This window comes from Panthera onca, chromosome B4 (genome assembly GCF_046562875.1).
Source record: "Panthera onca isolate mPanOnc1 chromosome B4, mPanOnc1 haplotype 2, whole genome shotgun sequence".
NCBI classification, from domain to species: domain Eukaryota; kingdom Metazoa; phylum Chordata; class Mammalia; order Carnivora; family Felidae; genus Panthera; species Panthera onca.
In genome coordinates this window covers 127,460,949-127,477,987 of record NC_138345.1, presented here as the reverse complement: position 1 = coordinate 127,477,987, position 17,039 = coordinate 127,460,949, and the positions used below count along the sequence as shown (strand labels likewise).

At 42.5% G+C, this 17,039-nt stretch overlaps 1 long non-coding RNA gene across 2 annotated transcripts in view; it reads right to left on the bottom strand.

Annotated features, from left to right (window-relative positions):
- LOC132693818 (uncharacterized) overlaps positions 1 to 17,039 on the bottom strand; it is a 95,760-nt gene that overhangs the window by 15,874 nt on the left and 62,847 nt on the right. The window lies entirely within an intron of this gene.

Sequence of the window (17,039 nt, the reverse complement as noted above, 5' to 3'; positions counted from 1 at the left end):
TTTTTGAGAGAGGGAGAAAGCACTAGCGGGGGAGGTGCAGAGAGAGGCAGGGTACAGAGGATCCAAAGCAGGCTCTGTGCTGACAGCAGAGAGCCCAATGCTGGGCTCGAGGGCTCAAACTCGCAAACCGTGAGATCATGACCTGAGCCGAAGTCGGACACTTAACCGACTGAACCACCCAGGAGCCCCATGAGGCTGTATTTCTGAGAGAGCGAGCATGAAGGATTCAGCTGAAAGCTTTTCCAGGAGATGGTGAGACACAGAGGAGGGCAGCCGGCATGGGCCAGACAAAGGCATAAGTCCAAAGATTTATTCTTCTGTGGCTGCACCCTCTGCGAGACAGCATTAGACTTACAGTAGTCTCTGGGGGGTCTCAGTGTTGTGCTCAGGCAATTTACAACTTTCTGAGAGTATCCCTCAATACCTGTTTCAGGCTTAGAGGAAAGAAAAAACAGGGTCACTGACAATTTGGGGCGGGGTCAGGATAGTGCGAAGCTTACACACCGTACTCTCTTCAAAGGAAAAAGGAGGGAGGCAGGACCTAAAGTCTCTTCCCCGTTCACTCTACCACATTCTCTCATCTGTGAATATACTGTGCTCACTTGCTCTTTGCTGACTCTCTACTCCCCTCCTTTTCTTTCTTTAGTCTTTTTTATTTGGTGCAATTTTTCATCTCCCTTGATTTCCCCACATTTTCAACAACCATTAAACCAAAACGAAAAATAAAGCTGACAAAAGAGCAGATAAATATTGTTTTATAACCTAACCTCTGAGCTTCTAACAATATTAGCATAATATCTCTCCCTTGAGAGACAGTCATTTTGAGAAAACAGCTTGAGCTGGCAGCAAACTCCGTAAATTCCATGCTGCCTGAGTTGTGCCTGACCTCACAAATCCAGAACTGGCCTTTCTTTGTCCCTTTCCATTAAGAGAGGTTAGAAGTTACCCCCCAAGAGCCCATGGTAGTAGAATTCAGGATTGAATTCAATCCACCATCAGCTGGATGATCCCAGGGGTTATCAGCCCTTGCAGAACGCTCCACAGAAATCAAGCTTAGCACAGACTTTTATTAGAAAGTAATCAAAAAGTTGTCTCTCTTCTCAGGACAAAGGCTATTTGAGTAGGAGGATTTCACTCTTTTATGAAAGATGTTCTTGAGAACAACTGTCCCTGGTGACAGTGGGGAGTTTGACCTTAACTGCCTCTCGAAGCTTCAGGCCAACCACCTGCTCCGTGGACAGGCTGGGCAATGAGTCCAGCCGGTGTAGCGTCTGAGTTCTGGCAGCTTGCAGAAAAGCCTCCAGAACTGAGAACAGCAGAGGCCCATTTCCAACAACGGCTTAATGCCTTCCTAACTTAAGGAATCCCAAATGGTGCTCTCCAAGGGGGTTTAGGGAAACAGCACTGGATTTGGAATCTAGAAGATATGGAAGATGTGGGGTCCCTTTCCAAATAAATGCCTTATTGGCTCATACTTTTGTTCACCGACGTAGTCAATGCTTTTGGATCCCCATTCTGTGCAAAGCACTATTCTATTTGGACAGCATAACTTTAAAAAAAGCTCTCAATATTTATCATATACCAAATTCTCCTGAGGAGACTTGCTTTTAATTTTTTTTTTTAAATGTTTATTGATCTTTGAGAGAGACAGAGCATGAGCTGGGAGGGGGGTGGGGAGGACAGAAAGAGATGGAGACACAGAATCCAAAGCGAGCTCCAGGCTCTAAGCTGTCAGCACAGAGCCTAACGTGGGGCTCCAACCCACAGGCTGTAAGATCGTGACCTGAGTCAAAGTCGAACGCTTAACCAACTGAGCCACCTAGGCACCCCAAGCCTTTTTTAATGTTTATTTTTGAGAGAGAGGGAGAGGTGGGGGGAGTGGCAGAGAGAGAGGGAGAGAGACTCCCAAGCAGGCTCCACGCTGTCAGTATAGAGCCCAACATGGGGCTTGAACCCACGAACCATAAATCAAGAGTTGGACACTTAATCGACTGAACCACCCAGGTGCCCCTCCTGGGTGGGAGGGAGATTATTAATGATGCAGGTTCCTTGTCACAAATACTAGAGACTTTAATTCAGAGAAACTTGGGTGAGGTCCTGAGCTTACATCTGTTACAGACACCTCAGACGTTATCCCTTTCACAACTCTTACCATTTTGAGTTTTTAAGAAACTATTAAAATGTTAACAATAATTTCCCATTGTGTTAAAGCCATTTTTACTTATGCCTCTTATAAAAGCCCTGTATTATCTATATCAAGTACCAGGCCTCATTCGGTTTTATACTTCTATATCCTCTTGTATATACTAAGTACTTAGGGTTGGCTATGTGGAACTGATCTGACACAACACAAGGAAGCCAAATCAATGTCCACCAACTTCTCATTGTGCCTAAGCTTGGTGAAACCAGAGAAATTCATATGAAAGATGGGCACCACTAGACTCTAGAAAGAAAATCTTACATGCAAACACTTCAGTAGGGAGCACTATCTGAAGTAAGTAGGAAGGAAACGGGGTTGTGTGACAAAGAAGAACAGAATGCATTACTGAGCTGGCCACAGCTTTTTAAGGGGCCAAAAGGTTACTTGGTCTCCAAGGTCAAGCTCAGAGAGGCTGCCTAGAATTACTGTGTCTCCAAATAGTCAACAGGGAAAAAGGGAGAAGAATTTATCTACTGGATTCCATCTCGCATATTAGCTAAACATGCTGGTCACTGGCTGAATTGTGTCCCCGCCTCCTTAAATTCATCTGGTGTAGCCCTGACCCCAAGTACCTCAAAATGACTGTATTTGGAGATGAGGCCTTTAAAAGGTGATCAAGTTAAGATGAGGTCATTAGGGTGGGCCTTCATCCAATATGACTGGTGTCCTTATAAGAAGAGATGGGGACACAGACACACACAGAGTGAAGACCATATAAAGACACGGGAAGAAGTCAACCATCTATAAGCCAAGAAGAGAAGACTCAAAAGAATCAACTGGACAACACTATTATCAAGACTTCCAGCCTCCAGAACTGTGAGAAAGTAAATTTATGTTGTTTCAGCCACATAGTCTGTGGTCCCTTGCTATGGCGGCCCTAGTAATCCAATATAATGCCCACAGGCATCAACTCCCCTACATTTGCTGGGAGCAGCAGAGGTATCGATGGAGGGAGGCACAGAGCATGAGGAGGGCCTTTGAGCACTTGAAAATCAGAGACCACCCCCACCCACACCCCCTGTCTGCCTGCCACCTGAGGGGCCTGGCCAGGTGAGCCATGTGCACACAAGCACTTAGTGGCAATGGGAGTGAAACAGGGAAAGCTTGGCATGCTTGCCAGGCTTGAGGCAAGGGGCTGTCAGGCTGTGCCTGTGAGTGATAAAAGGGCCATGGCAGGGTGGGCAAAGCACCCTGAAAGTGAAGACTGAGCTCAGCAGAGACCAAAACCTCTCCTCTGGTTTCCAAAAATGCAGTTCAGCCTGGTGATCTTCCCAGAATGTCATAAGTTACATGGGACAGAAAAGCACGGGTTAGCCAATGCAAGGATGCACACAGATCAGGTTCCACTGGTGACTTTCTCTTGTAATTTTCCAGGAAATGGGACAATTGACAAATTTATTTTCACCACTAGATGTCACCCTTGTGCCACCCAGGCTTCCGTCTTCACTATGGCTGTGTTAAACAGAGGGGCAAAGATCAGGGTCCCAGAGGCCTACGGAGGCTTGGGGTGGGGTGGGGTGGGGGCAGGGTCAAGGACCAAGGATGAGAAGGAGTTAATGGGAAAAAGACAGACTCCTGGATTTGGAGCACGCAGTTCTGGATTACTTTACAGCAGTGTTTCTCAGCTTTGGCTGCATACCAGAAACTTCTGGAAAGCCTTAAAACAAACCAAAACAAAACCTGAGGTCTGAGTCCCACTCTCAAGATCCTCTGTGTAAATGGGTTGGGTGTGTGGGCGTGGGGAGCTTTGAAAGCTCCCTAGGCATTTTTTAAAAAATATTTTTAACTGTTTATTTTTGAAGAAAAGAGAGACAGAGCATGAGTGGGGGAGGGACAGAGAGAGATGGAGACACGGAATCTGAAGCAGGTTCCAGGCTCTGAGTTGTCAGCCTAGAGCCCGATGTGGGGTGAACTCACCAGCTGTGAGATCATGACCTGAGCTGAAGTCGGTCACTTAACTGACTGAGCCACCCAGGCGCCTCACCCTAGGCATTTTTAATGTACAACCAAGGTTAAGGTGGGGAATCACAGCTGTAGACTATTATTGTGAATCCAGATATTGTATGTAAAGCAAATATCCATCAGTTGAATCATCGCTGAAATGCACTCTAGGAACTTGCTTTCATGAGCAAAACAGAATAGAGGAAAGTCAGTAGAACTGACCTTCACACTATCACATCTTCCTATGTTTGAATTACACTTGAAAGATATCTAGTAAGTGCTTGTTTTAGGTCACATTGTGTATGGGTTACACAACACACTATGGCTCTGAAGAGTACCAGTGGAGGAGGCAAATTACTATAGATTTCCATCTGCTACCTATGTAGTCGTCAGTTCTGGAAAGCTGGGGTTGTGGACAAGAACCATAGAAAGGCACTTCAAACTGGGAACTGTAAAGAAAAGAGGTGACTAGATACACAGTGGTCTTTTTTGGGCATATGTTCTCTTGCCATTATTTTTCCAGAAGGACACTCGTAGGCTTCCAATGGCCATCACACTAGGAAAGTTTGGAATGCAGTGACTACAAAGAGTAAAGGTTACAAAGAACTACTACAAAGAATAACGAGGAAGAATAATGATGTAGTCACCATGTACTCCTCCTGTTACCTGCTAACTAAGGAGCCCACACAGCTTCAAAATGCTGGATTGCTTGATACTTAAGACACACACGCAGGGAGAAGGGACAGACACATCCTTATTTTCCTGGAGCTAAATATCAAGAGACATCTTCCAGCCTGTTCTACATGGTTTGCAAAATTTCCTTAGATCTCATTTTCTTGGTCTTCCATTTCTAAGATCCTCACATTTAATTTCTTTTTTTCTAGACCATCTGCATCTATACAGGTATAACAGAAACCACAAACTGATGCCCTGAAACTGAGTGGAATCAGCCCTGAGCATCCTGCATTGTGAGCACTACACTCCTCTTCAGGCTTATTATGACGAGGCCCCTCCAGTACTATGATCAACACCCATCCATGCTCTCTCCTGTCTATAGAGAGAAAAGACTAAAAATTTGACAATGATTGCCTCAACTAAATGGAATTTGTTAGAATATGGAGTCATTGCTTTCAGGGGGAGAAAAGCTGTTTTTTTTTTTTCCTCCTCCCCTCTACTCTTTATGGTATTCACTCCCACCCAAGTCAAACTGGGGTGGGGGGGTGCTCTGAAAGGACCACTTGTAAAGCCTGTGTGTACCTGAAAGATGAAAGCCCAGCATCCCTTTGCCCTGTGGACATCTGTTGGAGTAGTAGCTTTGCCATCTTCCCTCCACATCTGTTTTTCCTCCCATCTTTATTGAGCTTTAATTGACAAGTAGGAATTATATACATTTAAGGTATATAACTTGATATTTTGATATAGGTATACATTGTGAAATGATGACCACAACCAAGGTAATTAACACATCCATCACTGTACATAGTTATCATTTCCTGCCTTCCTTCCTTCCTTCCTTTCTTCCTTCCTTCCTTCCTTCCTTCCTTTTGTTTGTGTGTGTGTGGTGAGAACGCTTAAGATCTACCCTCTTAGCAAATGAGTGCATAACACAGAATTGTTAACTATTGTCACCATGCTATGCATTAGATCTCCAGAAGTTATTCACCCTACAGAAGTGAAACTCTGTCCTCTTGACCAGCATCTCCCTGTTTCCCTCCTCTGTGTATATTTGAGTAAGGGAAAAAGGAAGAAATGGACTGGTGGCAGGGGGAAGAGAGGAGCTGGTAGCAGAGCAGCCTGCATCCTCACTACCTGGTGTGGGTCTCTTGGAAATCAAGAGTTGGCCACAGGTGAGACTGTCTTGCCAGCAACCCTCCTTCGCATCTGCATGGATCCTGGCCAACAGGTGAGGCTACCATAGTAATAAGGTACTCTGGAGTATGTATCCCCTGGGGCAGGAAGGAAGTGGTTGTTTGGAGAAGGTCAAGTCACAAGGTTCTCCCACATCAAGAAACCATGCAGTGAGGAGCCCCATGGACTTCCAGAAGCTCTGAAATTGGCACCTCATATGGAAGTCCACCATAGCCAGGGAAGAACCATCAACCAGACCTGTGAAGAAAAAATGATTTTACCACTTTCCTCGAATTTCTCCTTTCAGATCCTGATCTTGGAGAAGTCTGAAGCATCAGAAGGAAGAGAGAAGAGGCATGAAGGAGAAGCAAAAACAAAAGGGTCCAGTCCCCAATGAGCAAGGCAGGTCTTGGCTGATGGAGAGAGGAGATACTTTGAGTTGGATATAAGAATAAGATTTTAGACTGGCCTAGGTGGGCTGGACATTTTAACATGGGCAAGTGTCTGGAAAGCTGTGACATCTGCCCAGTATGCCACAAAGGAGAAGGAAAGGAAGAGCCAACAGCACTTGTTTGAAGACTGATGGGCAAAAGATAATAAAAAAATTTTCTCTTGTACTCCACCAAGCACAGGCATATCTCATTGTATTGTGCTTCACAGATATTGCATTTTTTTTTTTGTAAATTGAAGGTTTGTGACAACCCTGCATCAAGCAAGTCTACTGGTACCATTTTTCCAATAACATTTGTTTACTTTTGTGTCTCTCAGTCACATTTTGATAATTCTCCCAAAATTTCAAACTTTTACTTTAAACTTTTTTCATCATCATTATTATATTTGTTATGGTGATCTGTGATCAATAATCTTTGATTTTATTATTGTAATTGTTTAGGGGCACCACCATGAAGTGTGCAAATATACAACAGTGAACTTAATCAATAAATGTTATGTTCTGACTACTCCAAGTGTCTGTTCCCCCTTCTGTCTGCCTCCCCTTGGGCCTCCTTGTTCTCTGAGACATAACAGCATTGAAATTAATAACTTACTTTATTTATGTTTATGTCAATATAATTTATGCCAATAAATAACCCCACAAAGGCTTCTAAGTGTTCGAGGGAAAGGAGGAGTTGCATGTCTCTGGCTTTAAATCAAAAGCTTGAAATGGTTATGCTTAGTGAGGAAGACATGTTGAAAGCTGAGACAGACTGAAAGCTAGGCCTCTTGAGCAAAACAGTTAGCCAAGATGTGAATGCAAAGGAAAAGATTTTGAAGGAAATTAAAAATTTTATCCCAGTGAACTCACAAATGATAAGAAAATGGAAGAGTGTATTGCTGATATGGAGAAAGTTTGAGTGGTCTGGGTTTAAGATCAAACCAGCCACAATATTCCCTTAAGCCAAAGCCTAACCCAGAGAAAGGCCCTAATTTTCTTCAATCCTGTGAAGATGGAAAGAGGTAAGGAAGCTGCAGAAGAAAACTCTGAAGCTAGAAGGGTTGGTTTATGAAGTTTAAGGAAAGAAGCTGTCTCCATGATATAAAAGTGCAGGGTGAAGAGCAAGTCTGATATAGAAGTTGCAGCAAGTTATCTAGAAGGTCTAGCTAAGATCATTAAGGTGGCCACACTAAACAATAGATTTTAGTGTAGATAAAACAGCCTTATATTGGAAGAATATCCCATCTAGGACTTTCATAGTTAGAGAGGAGAAGTCAATGCCCGGCTTTGATGTTTCAAAGGACAGGCTGACTCTCACTCAGAGCTACAGCAACTGGTGACTTCAGGTTGAAGCCAATGCTCATCTACCATTCTGAACATTCTAGAGCCTTCAGAATGACACTAAATCTGCACTGCCTGTGCTCTAGAAATGAAACAACAAAGCCTGGATGGCAGCACATATGTTTACAACATGGTTTCCTAAGTATTTTAAACTCACTGTTGAGACTTACTGTTCAGAAAGAAAGATTCCTTTCAAATTAGTACCACTTGTTGACATTGGACCTAGTCATTCAACAGCCCTAATGGAGATATACAATGGGATTAATGTTGTTTTCATGACTGCTAACACAACACCCATCCTACAACTCATGGTTCATGGAGTAATTTTGACTTTTAAGTCTTAGTATTTAAGAAATACATTTCACAAGGCTGTAGCTGCCATAGATAGTGATTCTTCTGATGGATCTAAGCAAAGAAAACTGAAAACCTTCTGGAAAGTTTTCACCATTCTAGATGTCATTAAAAACACTTGTGATACATGTGACCGACGTAAACAGGAGTTTGAAAGAAGTTGATTCCAGGCCTCATGGATGATTTCGAGGAGTTCAAGACTTCAGTGGAGGAAGTAACTGCAGATGCGGTGGGAACAGCAAGAGAACTAAGATTAGAAGTGGAGCCTGAAGATATGACTTCATTGCTGCCATTTCTTGATAAAACTTTAATGGATGGAAAGTTGTTTCTTATGAATGAGCAAAGAAAGTGGTTTCTTGAGACAAATTCTATTCCTGGTGAAGATGCTATGAAGATTGTTGAAATGACAACAAAGAATTTAAAATATGACATAGGGGCACCTGGGTGGCTCAGTCAGTTGAGTGTCCAACTCTTGATTTCAGCTCAGGTCATGATTTCACAGTCGTGAGATTAAGCCCTGTGTCGGGCTCTGCACTGAGTGTAGAGCCTGCTTGGGATCCTCTCTCTCCCTCCCTCTCTCTCTGCCCCTCCCCGGCTTGTACTCCCTCTTTCTCCAAAAACATATAAAGAACATTTAAAAATATAAAATACTGGGGCACCTGGGTGGCTCAGTTGGTTAAGTGTTCGACTTCAGCTCAGGTCATGATCTCGCAGTCTGTGAGTTCGAGCCCCGCGTCGGGCTCTGTGCTGACAGCTCAGAGCCTGGAGCCTGCTTCAGATTCTGTGCCTCCCTCTCTCTCTTCCCCTCCCCTGCTCATGCTCTGTCTCTCTCTGTCTCAAAACTAAAAATAAAAAACATTAAAAATTTTTTTTAAATAAAAAAATAAAAAAATATATAAAATATTATGTAGACTGAGTTGATAAAACAGTAGCAGGGTTTGAGAGGATTGACTCCAACTTTGAAAGAAGTTCTACAATCCTATCAAACATCATCACATGCTACAGAGAAATCATTCATGAAAGGGAGAGTCAGTTGATGCAATGAACTTCACTGTTGTCTTATTTTAAGGAACTTCCACAGCCACCTTAGCCTTTAGCAACCACCACTCTGATTGGTCAGCAGCCATCAACATCAAGGCAAGGTCTCCCACCAGCAAAAAGATGACAACTCGTTGAAAGCTCAGATGATGGTTAGCATTTTTTTTAAGCAATAAAGCATGTTTCAGTTAAGGTATGTATGTTGTATTTTGAAACATAATGCTATCTTGCACTTAAAAGACTTAGTATTGTGTAAACATAACTTTTGTATGTACTCGGAAACCAAAAAATTCATCAACATGTTTCATTGCGACATTCACTTATTGCAACATCCATTTTATTGCAATTGTCTGGAACAGAACCTGCAATATCTCCAAGGGAGGCCTGTATAAGTGTTCTGAGTTTTCAGTTAGTTGATAACTTTTGCTAATTATCCAAGATGTAACAATCTTGAAGTGGGTCTTATCATACCCTCCCCCTTATGATCACCCTAGTCCCCTCTACATTCGTGGCTCGAAAGTGGTTGTTCTTTAAGTCTACTGAGGGACAGGAGTGCTGTGGAAATTTAAGAGTTGGGTACGAAAAAACCCTGAAGATTAAATACTTGGAGATAGATTTTAGAATTAAAATTGCTCTCTGTGGTCCACTGCGCTTGAATGAGTTTTTCCCTCCCTTCTGATGACTGAGCAGGACATGTTGCCTGGACAGTCAGAGGAGGGAATTCAGGCACATACTTAGTCCTAGATCTGAGTCACTGGCATGTCTGGAATTCACTAGAGATTCATTGATGGCCCCACTGGAACACTGTCAACTGACTACCTGTACTCAAGAATAGAAGTGAATCTTTTTGTGCATCCTGCGTGGCTCCCTATCTTCAGATACACCTGGGGATTTGGACATATAAGAGAAGGCAATCAGAAAAGCGCGTTACTAGGGAAGGGTGGGTTAAGAAAAGCTGGATTCTCCCTTGCGTGTTCCCTCCCTCCACATCTCACTTGCTCCTGGCACATTCACTTTGCCCCAGCAGCTGCATAATGAGGAAAATCTATCTTCTTTCAAGAAGAGACAAATCCCTCTTCTGTCTCTAGAGGGTGCTCAGAACCCACTGATCTAGACTCAAGCAGCTTCAGAACAGGACGTAAAGAACACTGAAGAGCCAGAGCAGGAATAACACAAAGAAGAAGCTGAGGGAGCCCCTCCCCCCCGCCCAAAAAAAACTCACACCACCACCAACAAAAAAAACCTCAAAAAAACAAAAAAAGACCAAAAACCAGAATATAGAGCAAAATCCTCCTCCTTCTGAGGAAAGAATCCATGACCATTGGTTCTCTGGTTTGTTGGTCCACAGTATTTCAGTGAGCACTTGGCCTTCACCCAGCAAGGAGCTTTGTAGACAGAAAGGATCTCTACATTCTTCAGTGCCAGACGCCAGCGGGACAGCAGTATGTAAGAATGGAATAAATATAACTACCATTAAATGTATATCCATTTTGTGTGTTACTCTCTTCAAGATGCTTTACCCACACACTATTTCTTATCCTCACAGCAACAAGGCGGGATGAGTTTTATTACATTCATTTTTAGAGACATGGAAATTCAGTTGCAGAGAAGGTGAACAGCCTGCCCCAAAGGAACACAGTGTTTTGGTACCGGAACAAACTTCAAATCTACAGCCTCTCCAATACACCACTCAGCCCTTTTCTCAAGGTCTCAGGAAGTCCATAATTGAGTGAAGTAGGTAATGATTTACAGACATGATGCAAAATAGCAATACATGATAGAAATATTTAAATGCAGCATATGGAAGATCTAAAAGTAAGAGAATTTCAGGGCTACCTGACCTCAGAGGCCATTCAGTCCACAACACAAATCAAGGAGTCGATTTTCATCGCGTATTGTGAGGGGCCTCCCCAGCTTCTGTTTGAATGACTCTAATGAGAGAAGGAATCCACTACTTCACAAATATTATCCTTCCAGTGATGAACTACTCTGTCAGAAAAATCTGCCTCCTGTGAACCCAAATCTGCTGCTCTGAAACACCCAGCAATATCCTAAAGCCATCCTTTGTAGCCATACAGTATGAGACTATTCTTCATTTTAAAAACATGTTTGTTTATTTGTTTGTTTGTTTGTTTATTTATTTATTTATTTAGAGACAGCATGCTCATGAGCATGAGTGGAGAAGGGGCAGAGAGAGAGAGAGAAAGAGAGAGAGAGAAACTCCAAGTAGGCTCTGCACTGTCTGCTCAGAGCCTGATGCAGGGCTTGATCTAGCAAACCGTGAGATCATGGCCTGAGCCAAAATAAAGAGTTAGATGCTTAACTGAGTCACCCAGGCACCCCCAATCTTCATTTTCTATAGTAACATTTCACAGGCTGCATGCCTATGAAGCTGGCCCTACTCCTAGAATTTCTCATCTCTAGGTTAAAAAACAAAATCCAAGTTCCTTTTCTATTGCTCTTTATGGTTCAGGTTTGAGGTTTTCCCACTATTCTAGTTGTCTTACTCAAAACACATTCATAAAGGTGGCACCAAGAATGGGCAAATATCTATTAAATACACACATAAAACAACTCTTCTGTGTCCCACCCATTGCAACCCCTTCCCAGACACCCCTCTATGAGTTCCTTGTGCCTTTCTCAGAACAACTCCTCTTTCTAGAGCTAAAATGGCATTGTAGCACGTCTGGGTTGTAATTATAATTTCACATCTGTTTCCTTAACAAGAATTTGAAGGCAGGAACTCTATTCATCTTTACAGCCTTAACACTGTATCTGGAACATATTGGGTGCTCAGTGAATGTTTCAGCTGTCTTATGGCAGAGATTTTGTCTATTTTGTTCACTGCTGTGTTCTCAGCACCTAACCAGAGCCTGGCTCTGGTTCTCAAAAAATATTTGCTGAATGACTGTGTGCATAACTCAACATAGTGTTCCAGAAAGAAAAAAAAAACATTAAATCATAAATTATTTAAGTGATATCTGCTGAGCATATACTATATGTGTAGCATTATTCAATTCAAAATAATTCTATAAATGCAACCGAACATGGCATTCCATTATTTTCACTGTTCAATATGTTCAATAGTCTATGTTGTTTACAATAAAGACAAGGTGTTAGTCTTTTTTTTTTTTTCCCAAGAGTCCTCGGTTAAGCCATCCCTCTCACTTACCTTCACAACAGTGTGTGGAGGTCTAGAGGCAATGTTTTAAATTTATTTCCAGCACAATTCAACTTGCTCTTTTCTTCCCTTCATGCCAGGCTATTGGTAGTTTTGTCAATCCCAATTCTATTATACAATCCATTTGTTTTTCCCTCAGCCTTGGTGCATCCTCAGATTTGATTAGAGGGCCATCAATGCTGTCATATGAGACACTGATAAAAATCTTGAATGGGACAAGATCAGACAAACCTGGAGCTCCTTCACAGAGATCATTTTTCTACATTGACATTGATCCATTAGTGAGCATTGTCAGGACACAGCCATTCAGCTTTCATTCCACTCAACGATGATGCCATCGATATTTGGTCATTTGTTCACAGAGGCATAATGAGATTTTAGTAAATGCCACACTAAAACCCACATGCCCTGTGACTCTAGTAATCCCCCTCAGTAATTCATTTAGGAGCAAACAAACAAGGCAAGTTTGCTATGATTTGTTCTTAGTAAACCTCTGATGTTTCTTTGTAATCACGGTTTTATTTTCTGAGTCTTTGTGTACTATCTTCTTGGTATTCTTACCTAGAAACTCTCCTAAAATTTCCATCAAGCTCATCAATGGTAGTTCATGACATCCATTTTCTTCCTGTATTTGAAAATGGAGACATTTTCCTGTATCTCCGGGAATCCAGTCTCAATACCCCCATGATTCCTAAGGCTGTTCAAACAAATTAAGCTTCTTTGAACCTTTACATGTCAGTAAAAAAGGAGGGGAGGGGTATAACCTGAGAAAAGTATTTATAATATCCATGACTGAGGGCACTGTTTGTATCATTTGTCCAACATCCTCTCCTTTGATAATCTGCATCAGACTATCTGCTGGCAACTCAGTGCCATCACCTGCCATTTCCCTTCTGTGCTCTGTGTCACAGGGGCCAGAAAATGTGAAGGCAGACCACATATCCCAGAGTCCCTGACAACTAGTTTGCCAATGTGAGGAATTTTCACAAAATTTGGAAGACTGGAATGAATAGAAAGATAGATGATAGATAGATAGATAGATAGATAGATCATAGATAGTCACTGCTCCTTTGGAAACAGAAGATCTGTGGGCTGCAGCAGATGTGAGATTTTGAGTAGCCTCCAGGCATTTTCTTGCCACTCACCCACCACTGCACTGAAGATGTTTGTAGTCACCGCCAGCAGCTTCCTGCTGAGGTCCTGCGCCTTCCTGATTGCTTGAAAACTAGCAGCTTAACTGAAAACTAGCTGCCATCTTCCTTGGCTTTCTTCCCCTCTGGCTCTTACTGTAGTTTTATAAGCATCTAATTTTCTATATAAAATCCCTTACTGCTGGAGCGCCTGGGTGGCTCAGTAGGTTAAGCGTCAGACTTAGGCTCAGGTCATAATCTCACATTTCTTGAGTTTGAGCCCCACGTTGGGCTCTATGCTGTTAATGCAGAGCCCACTTCGGATCCTCTGTCTACTCTCCCTCTGCCCGCCCCCAAAAGTTAATAAACATTTAAAACCCCTTACTGCCCACAAAATAGGGAGTGTTTCCTGTTCTTCTCACCAAATTCTGATATAGGAAGCAATCCACCCCCACTCTATGTGACACTCATGGAATTGACAAGCAAGGAATCTTTTTTTTTTCCTACCCCAAGAACAGGTATGTGCCTCAGACTTGCCAATGTACCCCATCGTCTAGTACAATGATTGATCTAGAGAGAAGTATCTAAACCAAGCAGAGAAAATCAAGAGTATTTTAAGTTTTGCTGTTAGGTCATTGGAAAACAGATTTCCCCTCATCTGCATAATGGACTGTATGGATGTAGGGCTGGGAGTGCCCGTGGGTATCTGACCTGCTTCACAGAAAGATCCTACCAGAAGATGAAGCCAACACAAGAGGAAGGTGGATCTAAAATATAGAAAGAAAAGTGTCCTGACATCATGGAAGCCCCTAAATCCAGATGATTCTGAAGCCAGATGTGTCCTGGGACTTCCAGTTTATATTGTCAATGCCCTCCGGCCAAAGGTCCCCAGTGACATACATGTAATTGAACACGTTGGGGTTACTGATGATTGTGGTAGAAAATGAGGGACAGGAGGAACAGTGGACCTTTTCAGTAAAAGGACTTGGGAAGGACCTAAAAGATTTGGCTTTGGTTGGGTGATTTGGGAGGGTTATAAGGAAGTAGGTTTTGCTCTGAATTAGAGAATGTCAAGAAGCAGGGGTTATTTTCTGCTTGGATATCTTAATAAATCTTATCTATAGGAAGGGAAGACAGGAGCAAGATTTAAGGGGTAATTGGAAAAGAAGCAGAAGTTACTCACATTACTCAGGATGTTTGGTTATTTTTGTAGTGATCCTTTTATCTTGTTCCATGATAGTTACAGAGTGACTTCACCTACTATTGGCATTTCTGTGAAATTGAATGAGTCCAACAGGCCTAGCTGTGAGTTTCAAGTTGGCTCCTAGAACATCAAGACCTCTCTGCCAGCACCTGGCCAACTCATAGACATCAGGATTGCTTTTCTTTTTCTCAAGATGCACTCCAGTAACACATGATGTTTACTGAACACCAACTATATTACAGATACTCCTGGATATTGACATTCTCTGAGAGAGACATATAATATGTAAACAAATAAAATGTAATCGGTAATTACAGATTTGGTTAGGTTCTATACAGGAAGGAACTAAATAGCAGGACCTTCAATTAGCAAGTAACTTCCAGTGGCCACTTTAAGTAAGATGGTTAGGGAAAGACTCATTGGGAAGGTGACGTATGGACTGAGACATGAAGCATGAGAATGAGGGAGATGTTTCAGGCAAAGGGAATAGTAAATGAAAAGTCCCTGGAGTGGGCAAAGCACTGGGAAGAACTCAGGAGGGACAGAAAGGAGATTCACGTGCCTGGAGGGAGTATGGGGAGCAAGAAGGAGGGGAGGCCAAATAAGAGAAAGAGTCAAGAGGCCAATTATGGCAGGCCTTGTAGGTTCTCAGTAGGAACATTCCATCTTCCACCCCTGTGTCTCCACAGGATGCACCTGGAGTAATAGTTCTGGGCTCTTCGTCCTTCCCCCACTCTTCCTTAGCAGGAGGAGTGATTTATCCAATGTGTGACTTTTAGAAAATGAACCCCAGCCTTTCCTCTCTCCTCTTTAGCATCTAAAGTATCTCCAGGGGAGAGCTATTCTTGGTTCCTTCTTGCCATAGATCTTATACAGTTAAACCCTTAGGGAGGAAGCCTGAGGTTGTCTACATCTGCCCATGAGCCTATAATCAGACTATTTCTTGGGTGCTGTCTTAGTAAGCCTCCTGTATTAGTGCCACCATAACAAAATATCACATATTGGGTGGCTTAAACAACAGAAATGTATTTTCTCACAGTTCTGGAAGCTGGAAATTCTAGATCAGTATGGTCACATTCTGGTAAACCCTTGGTTTGCAGATAGCCATCTGTTTGAGTGTGTTTACAGTCTTTCCTCTGTGTATGTTCATGTCCCGGTCTCTTTTTATTCTTTATAAGGAAGGGTCCCGCCCTTATGAATTCACTTAACCTGATTTAGCCTTTAACAATCCTGTCTCCAAATACAGTCACACTGAGAGTCAGGGCTTCAACATATGAATTTGGGGAACACAACTCAGTCTATAATTCCCTCAGATTTCAACTTATTTTTCCACATACTAATGCCATATACTCCAAACAAATGTACGAAAAACATTTACCTACAGCTTCATCAGTTCTGAATTCAAGTGGAGAATGAAAATAACATTTTCCAGACCACCAAAAACCCTCACACAGACCAAGGTAAGGCATAAGAACAGGAACATTTCATGCAGTGGAACACTTCAGAGTTTCAGCAGGAAAACAACACAATCTGATTTATAAGGATTACTCTGGCTATTGTGTGGAATATCTATTTTAAACCACTAAGTCTTTTTTAAACCTATGTGACAAAGCTCAGTTTTAAGTCTCTTAAATTATTGTATTTTGTCCTTACTACTACTCTATGAGATGGATGTTATTAGCTTCATTTTTGCAGATGAAGAAAGTAAGACGGAGGCAAATAGCCTACCTAACGTCATGTAGTCTATATACTACAACCAGAAATCACACCCACTACATTTACCCATAGTTAAAAGTGAAAATCACACAGAAACAAGTTCATATGCTTGTTTCAAAAATACAGAATGGGGCACATGGATGGCTCAGTTGGTTGAGTGCCCGACTTTGGCTCAGGTCTTAATCTCATGGTCCATGAGTTACAGCCCCATGTCAGGTTTTGCGCTGATAGCATGGAGACTGCTTTGGATTCTCGCTCTTCTCTCTCTGTGGCCTCCCCCCGCTCATGCACTGTCTCTCTCTCTCTCTCAAAAATAAATAAACATAAAATAATCAAAAAAAAGTACAGAAGAATGCAAGAGAAGCTGTTAACAATTTCTACCTCTGTGTTAGCCACCATAACGTAGTGTGAAGAAGCTACAAACAGCAGTTAAGAGCACATGTTCTGGGGCACCTGGGTGGCTCAGTTGGTTAAGTGTCCAGCTTCGGCTCAGGTCATGATCTCACCGATCCTGGGTTTGAGCCCTGCACTGGGCTCCGTGCTGAATGCTTGCTCAGAACCTGGAGCCTCTTTCAGATTCTACATCTCCTTCTCTCTCTGCCCCTCCCCTGCTCATGCTCTGTCTCTCAAAAACAAATAAATGTAAAAAAAATATT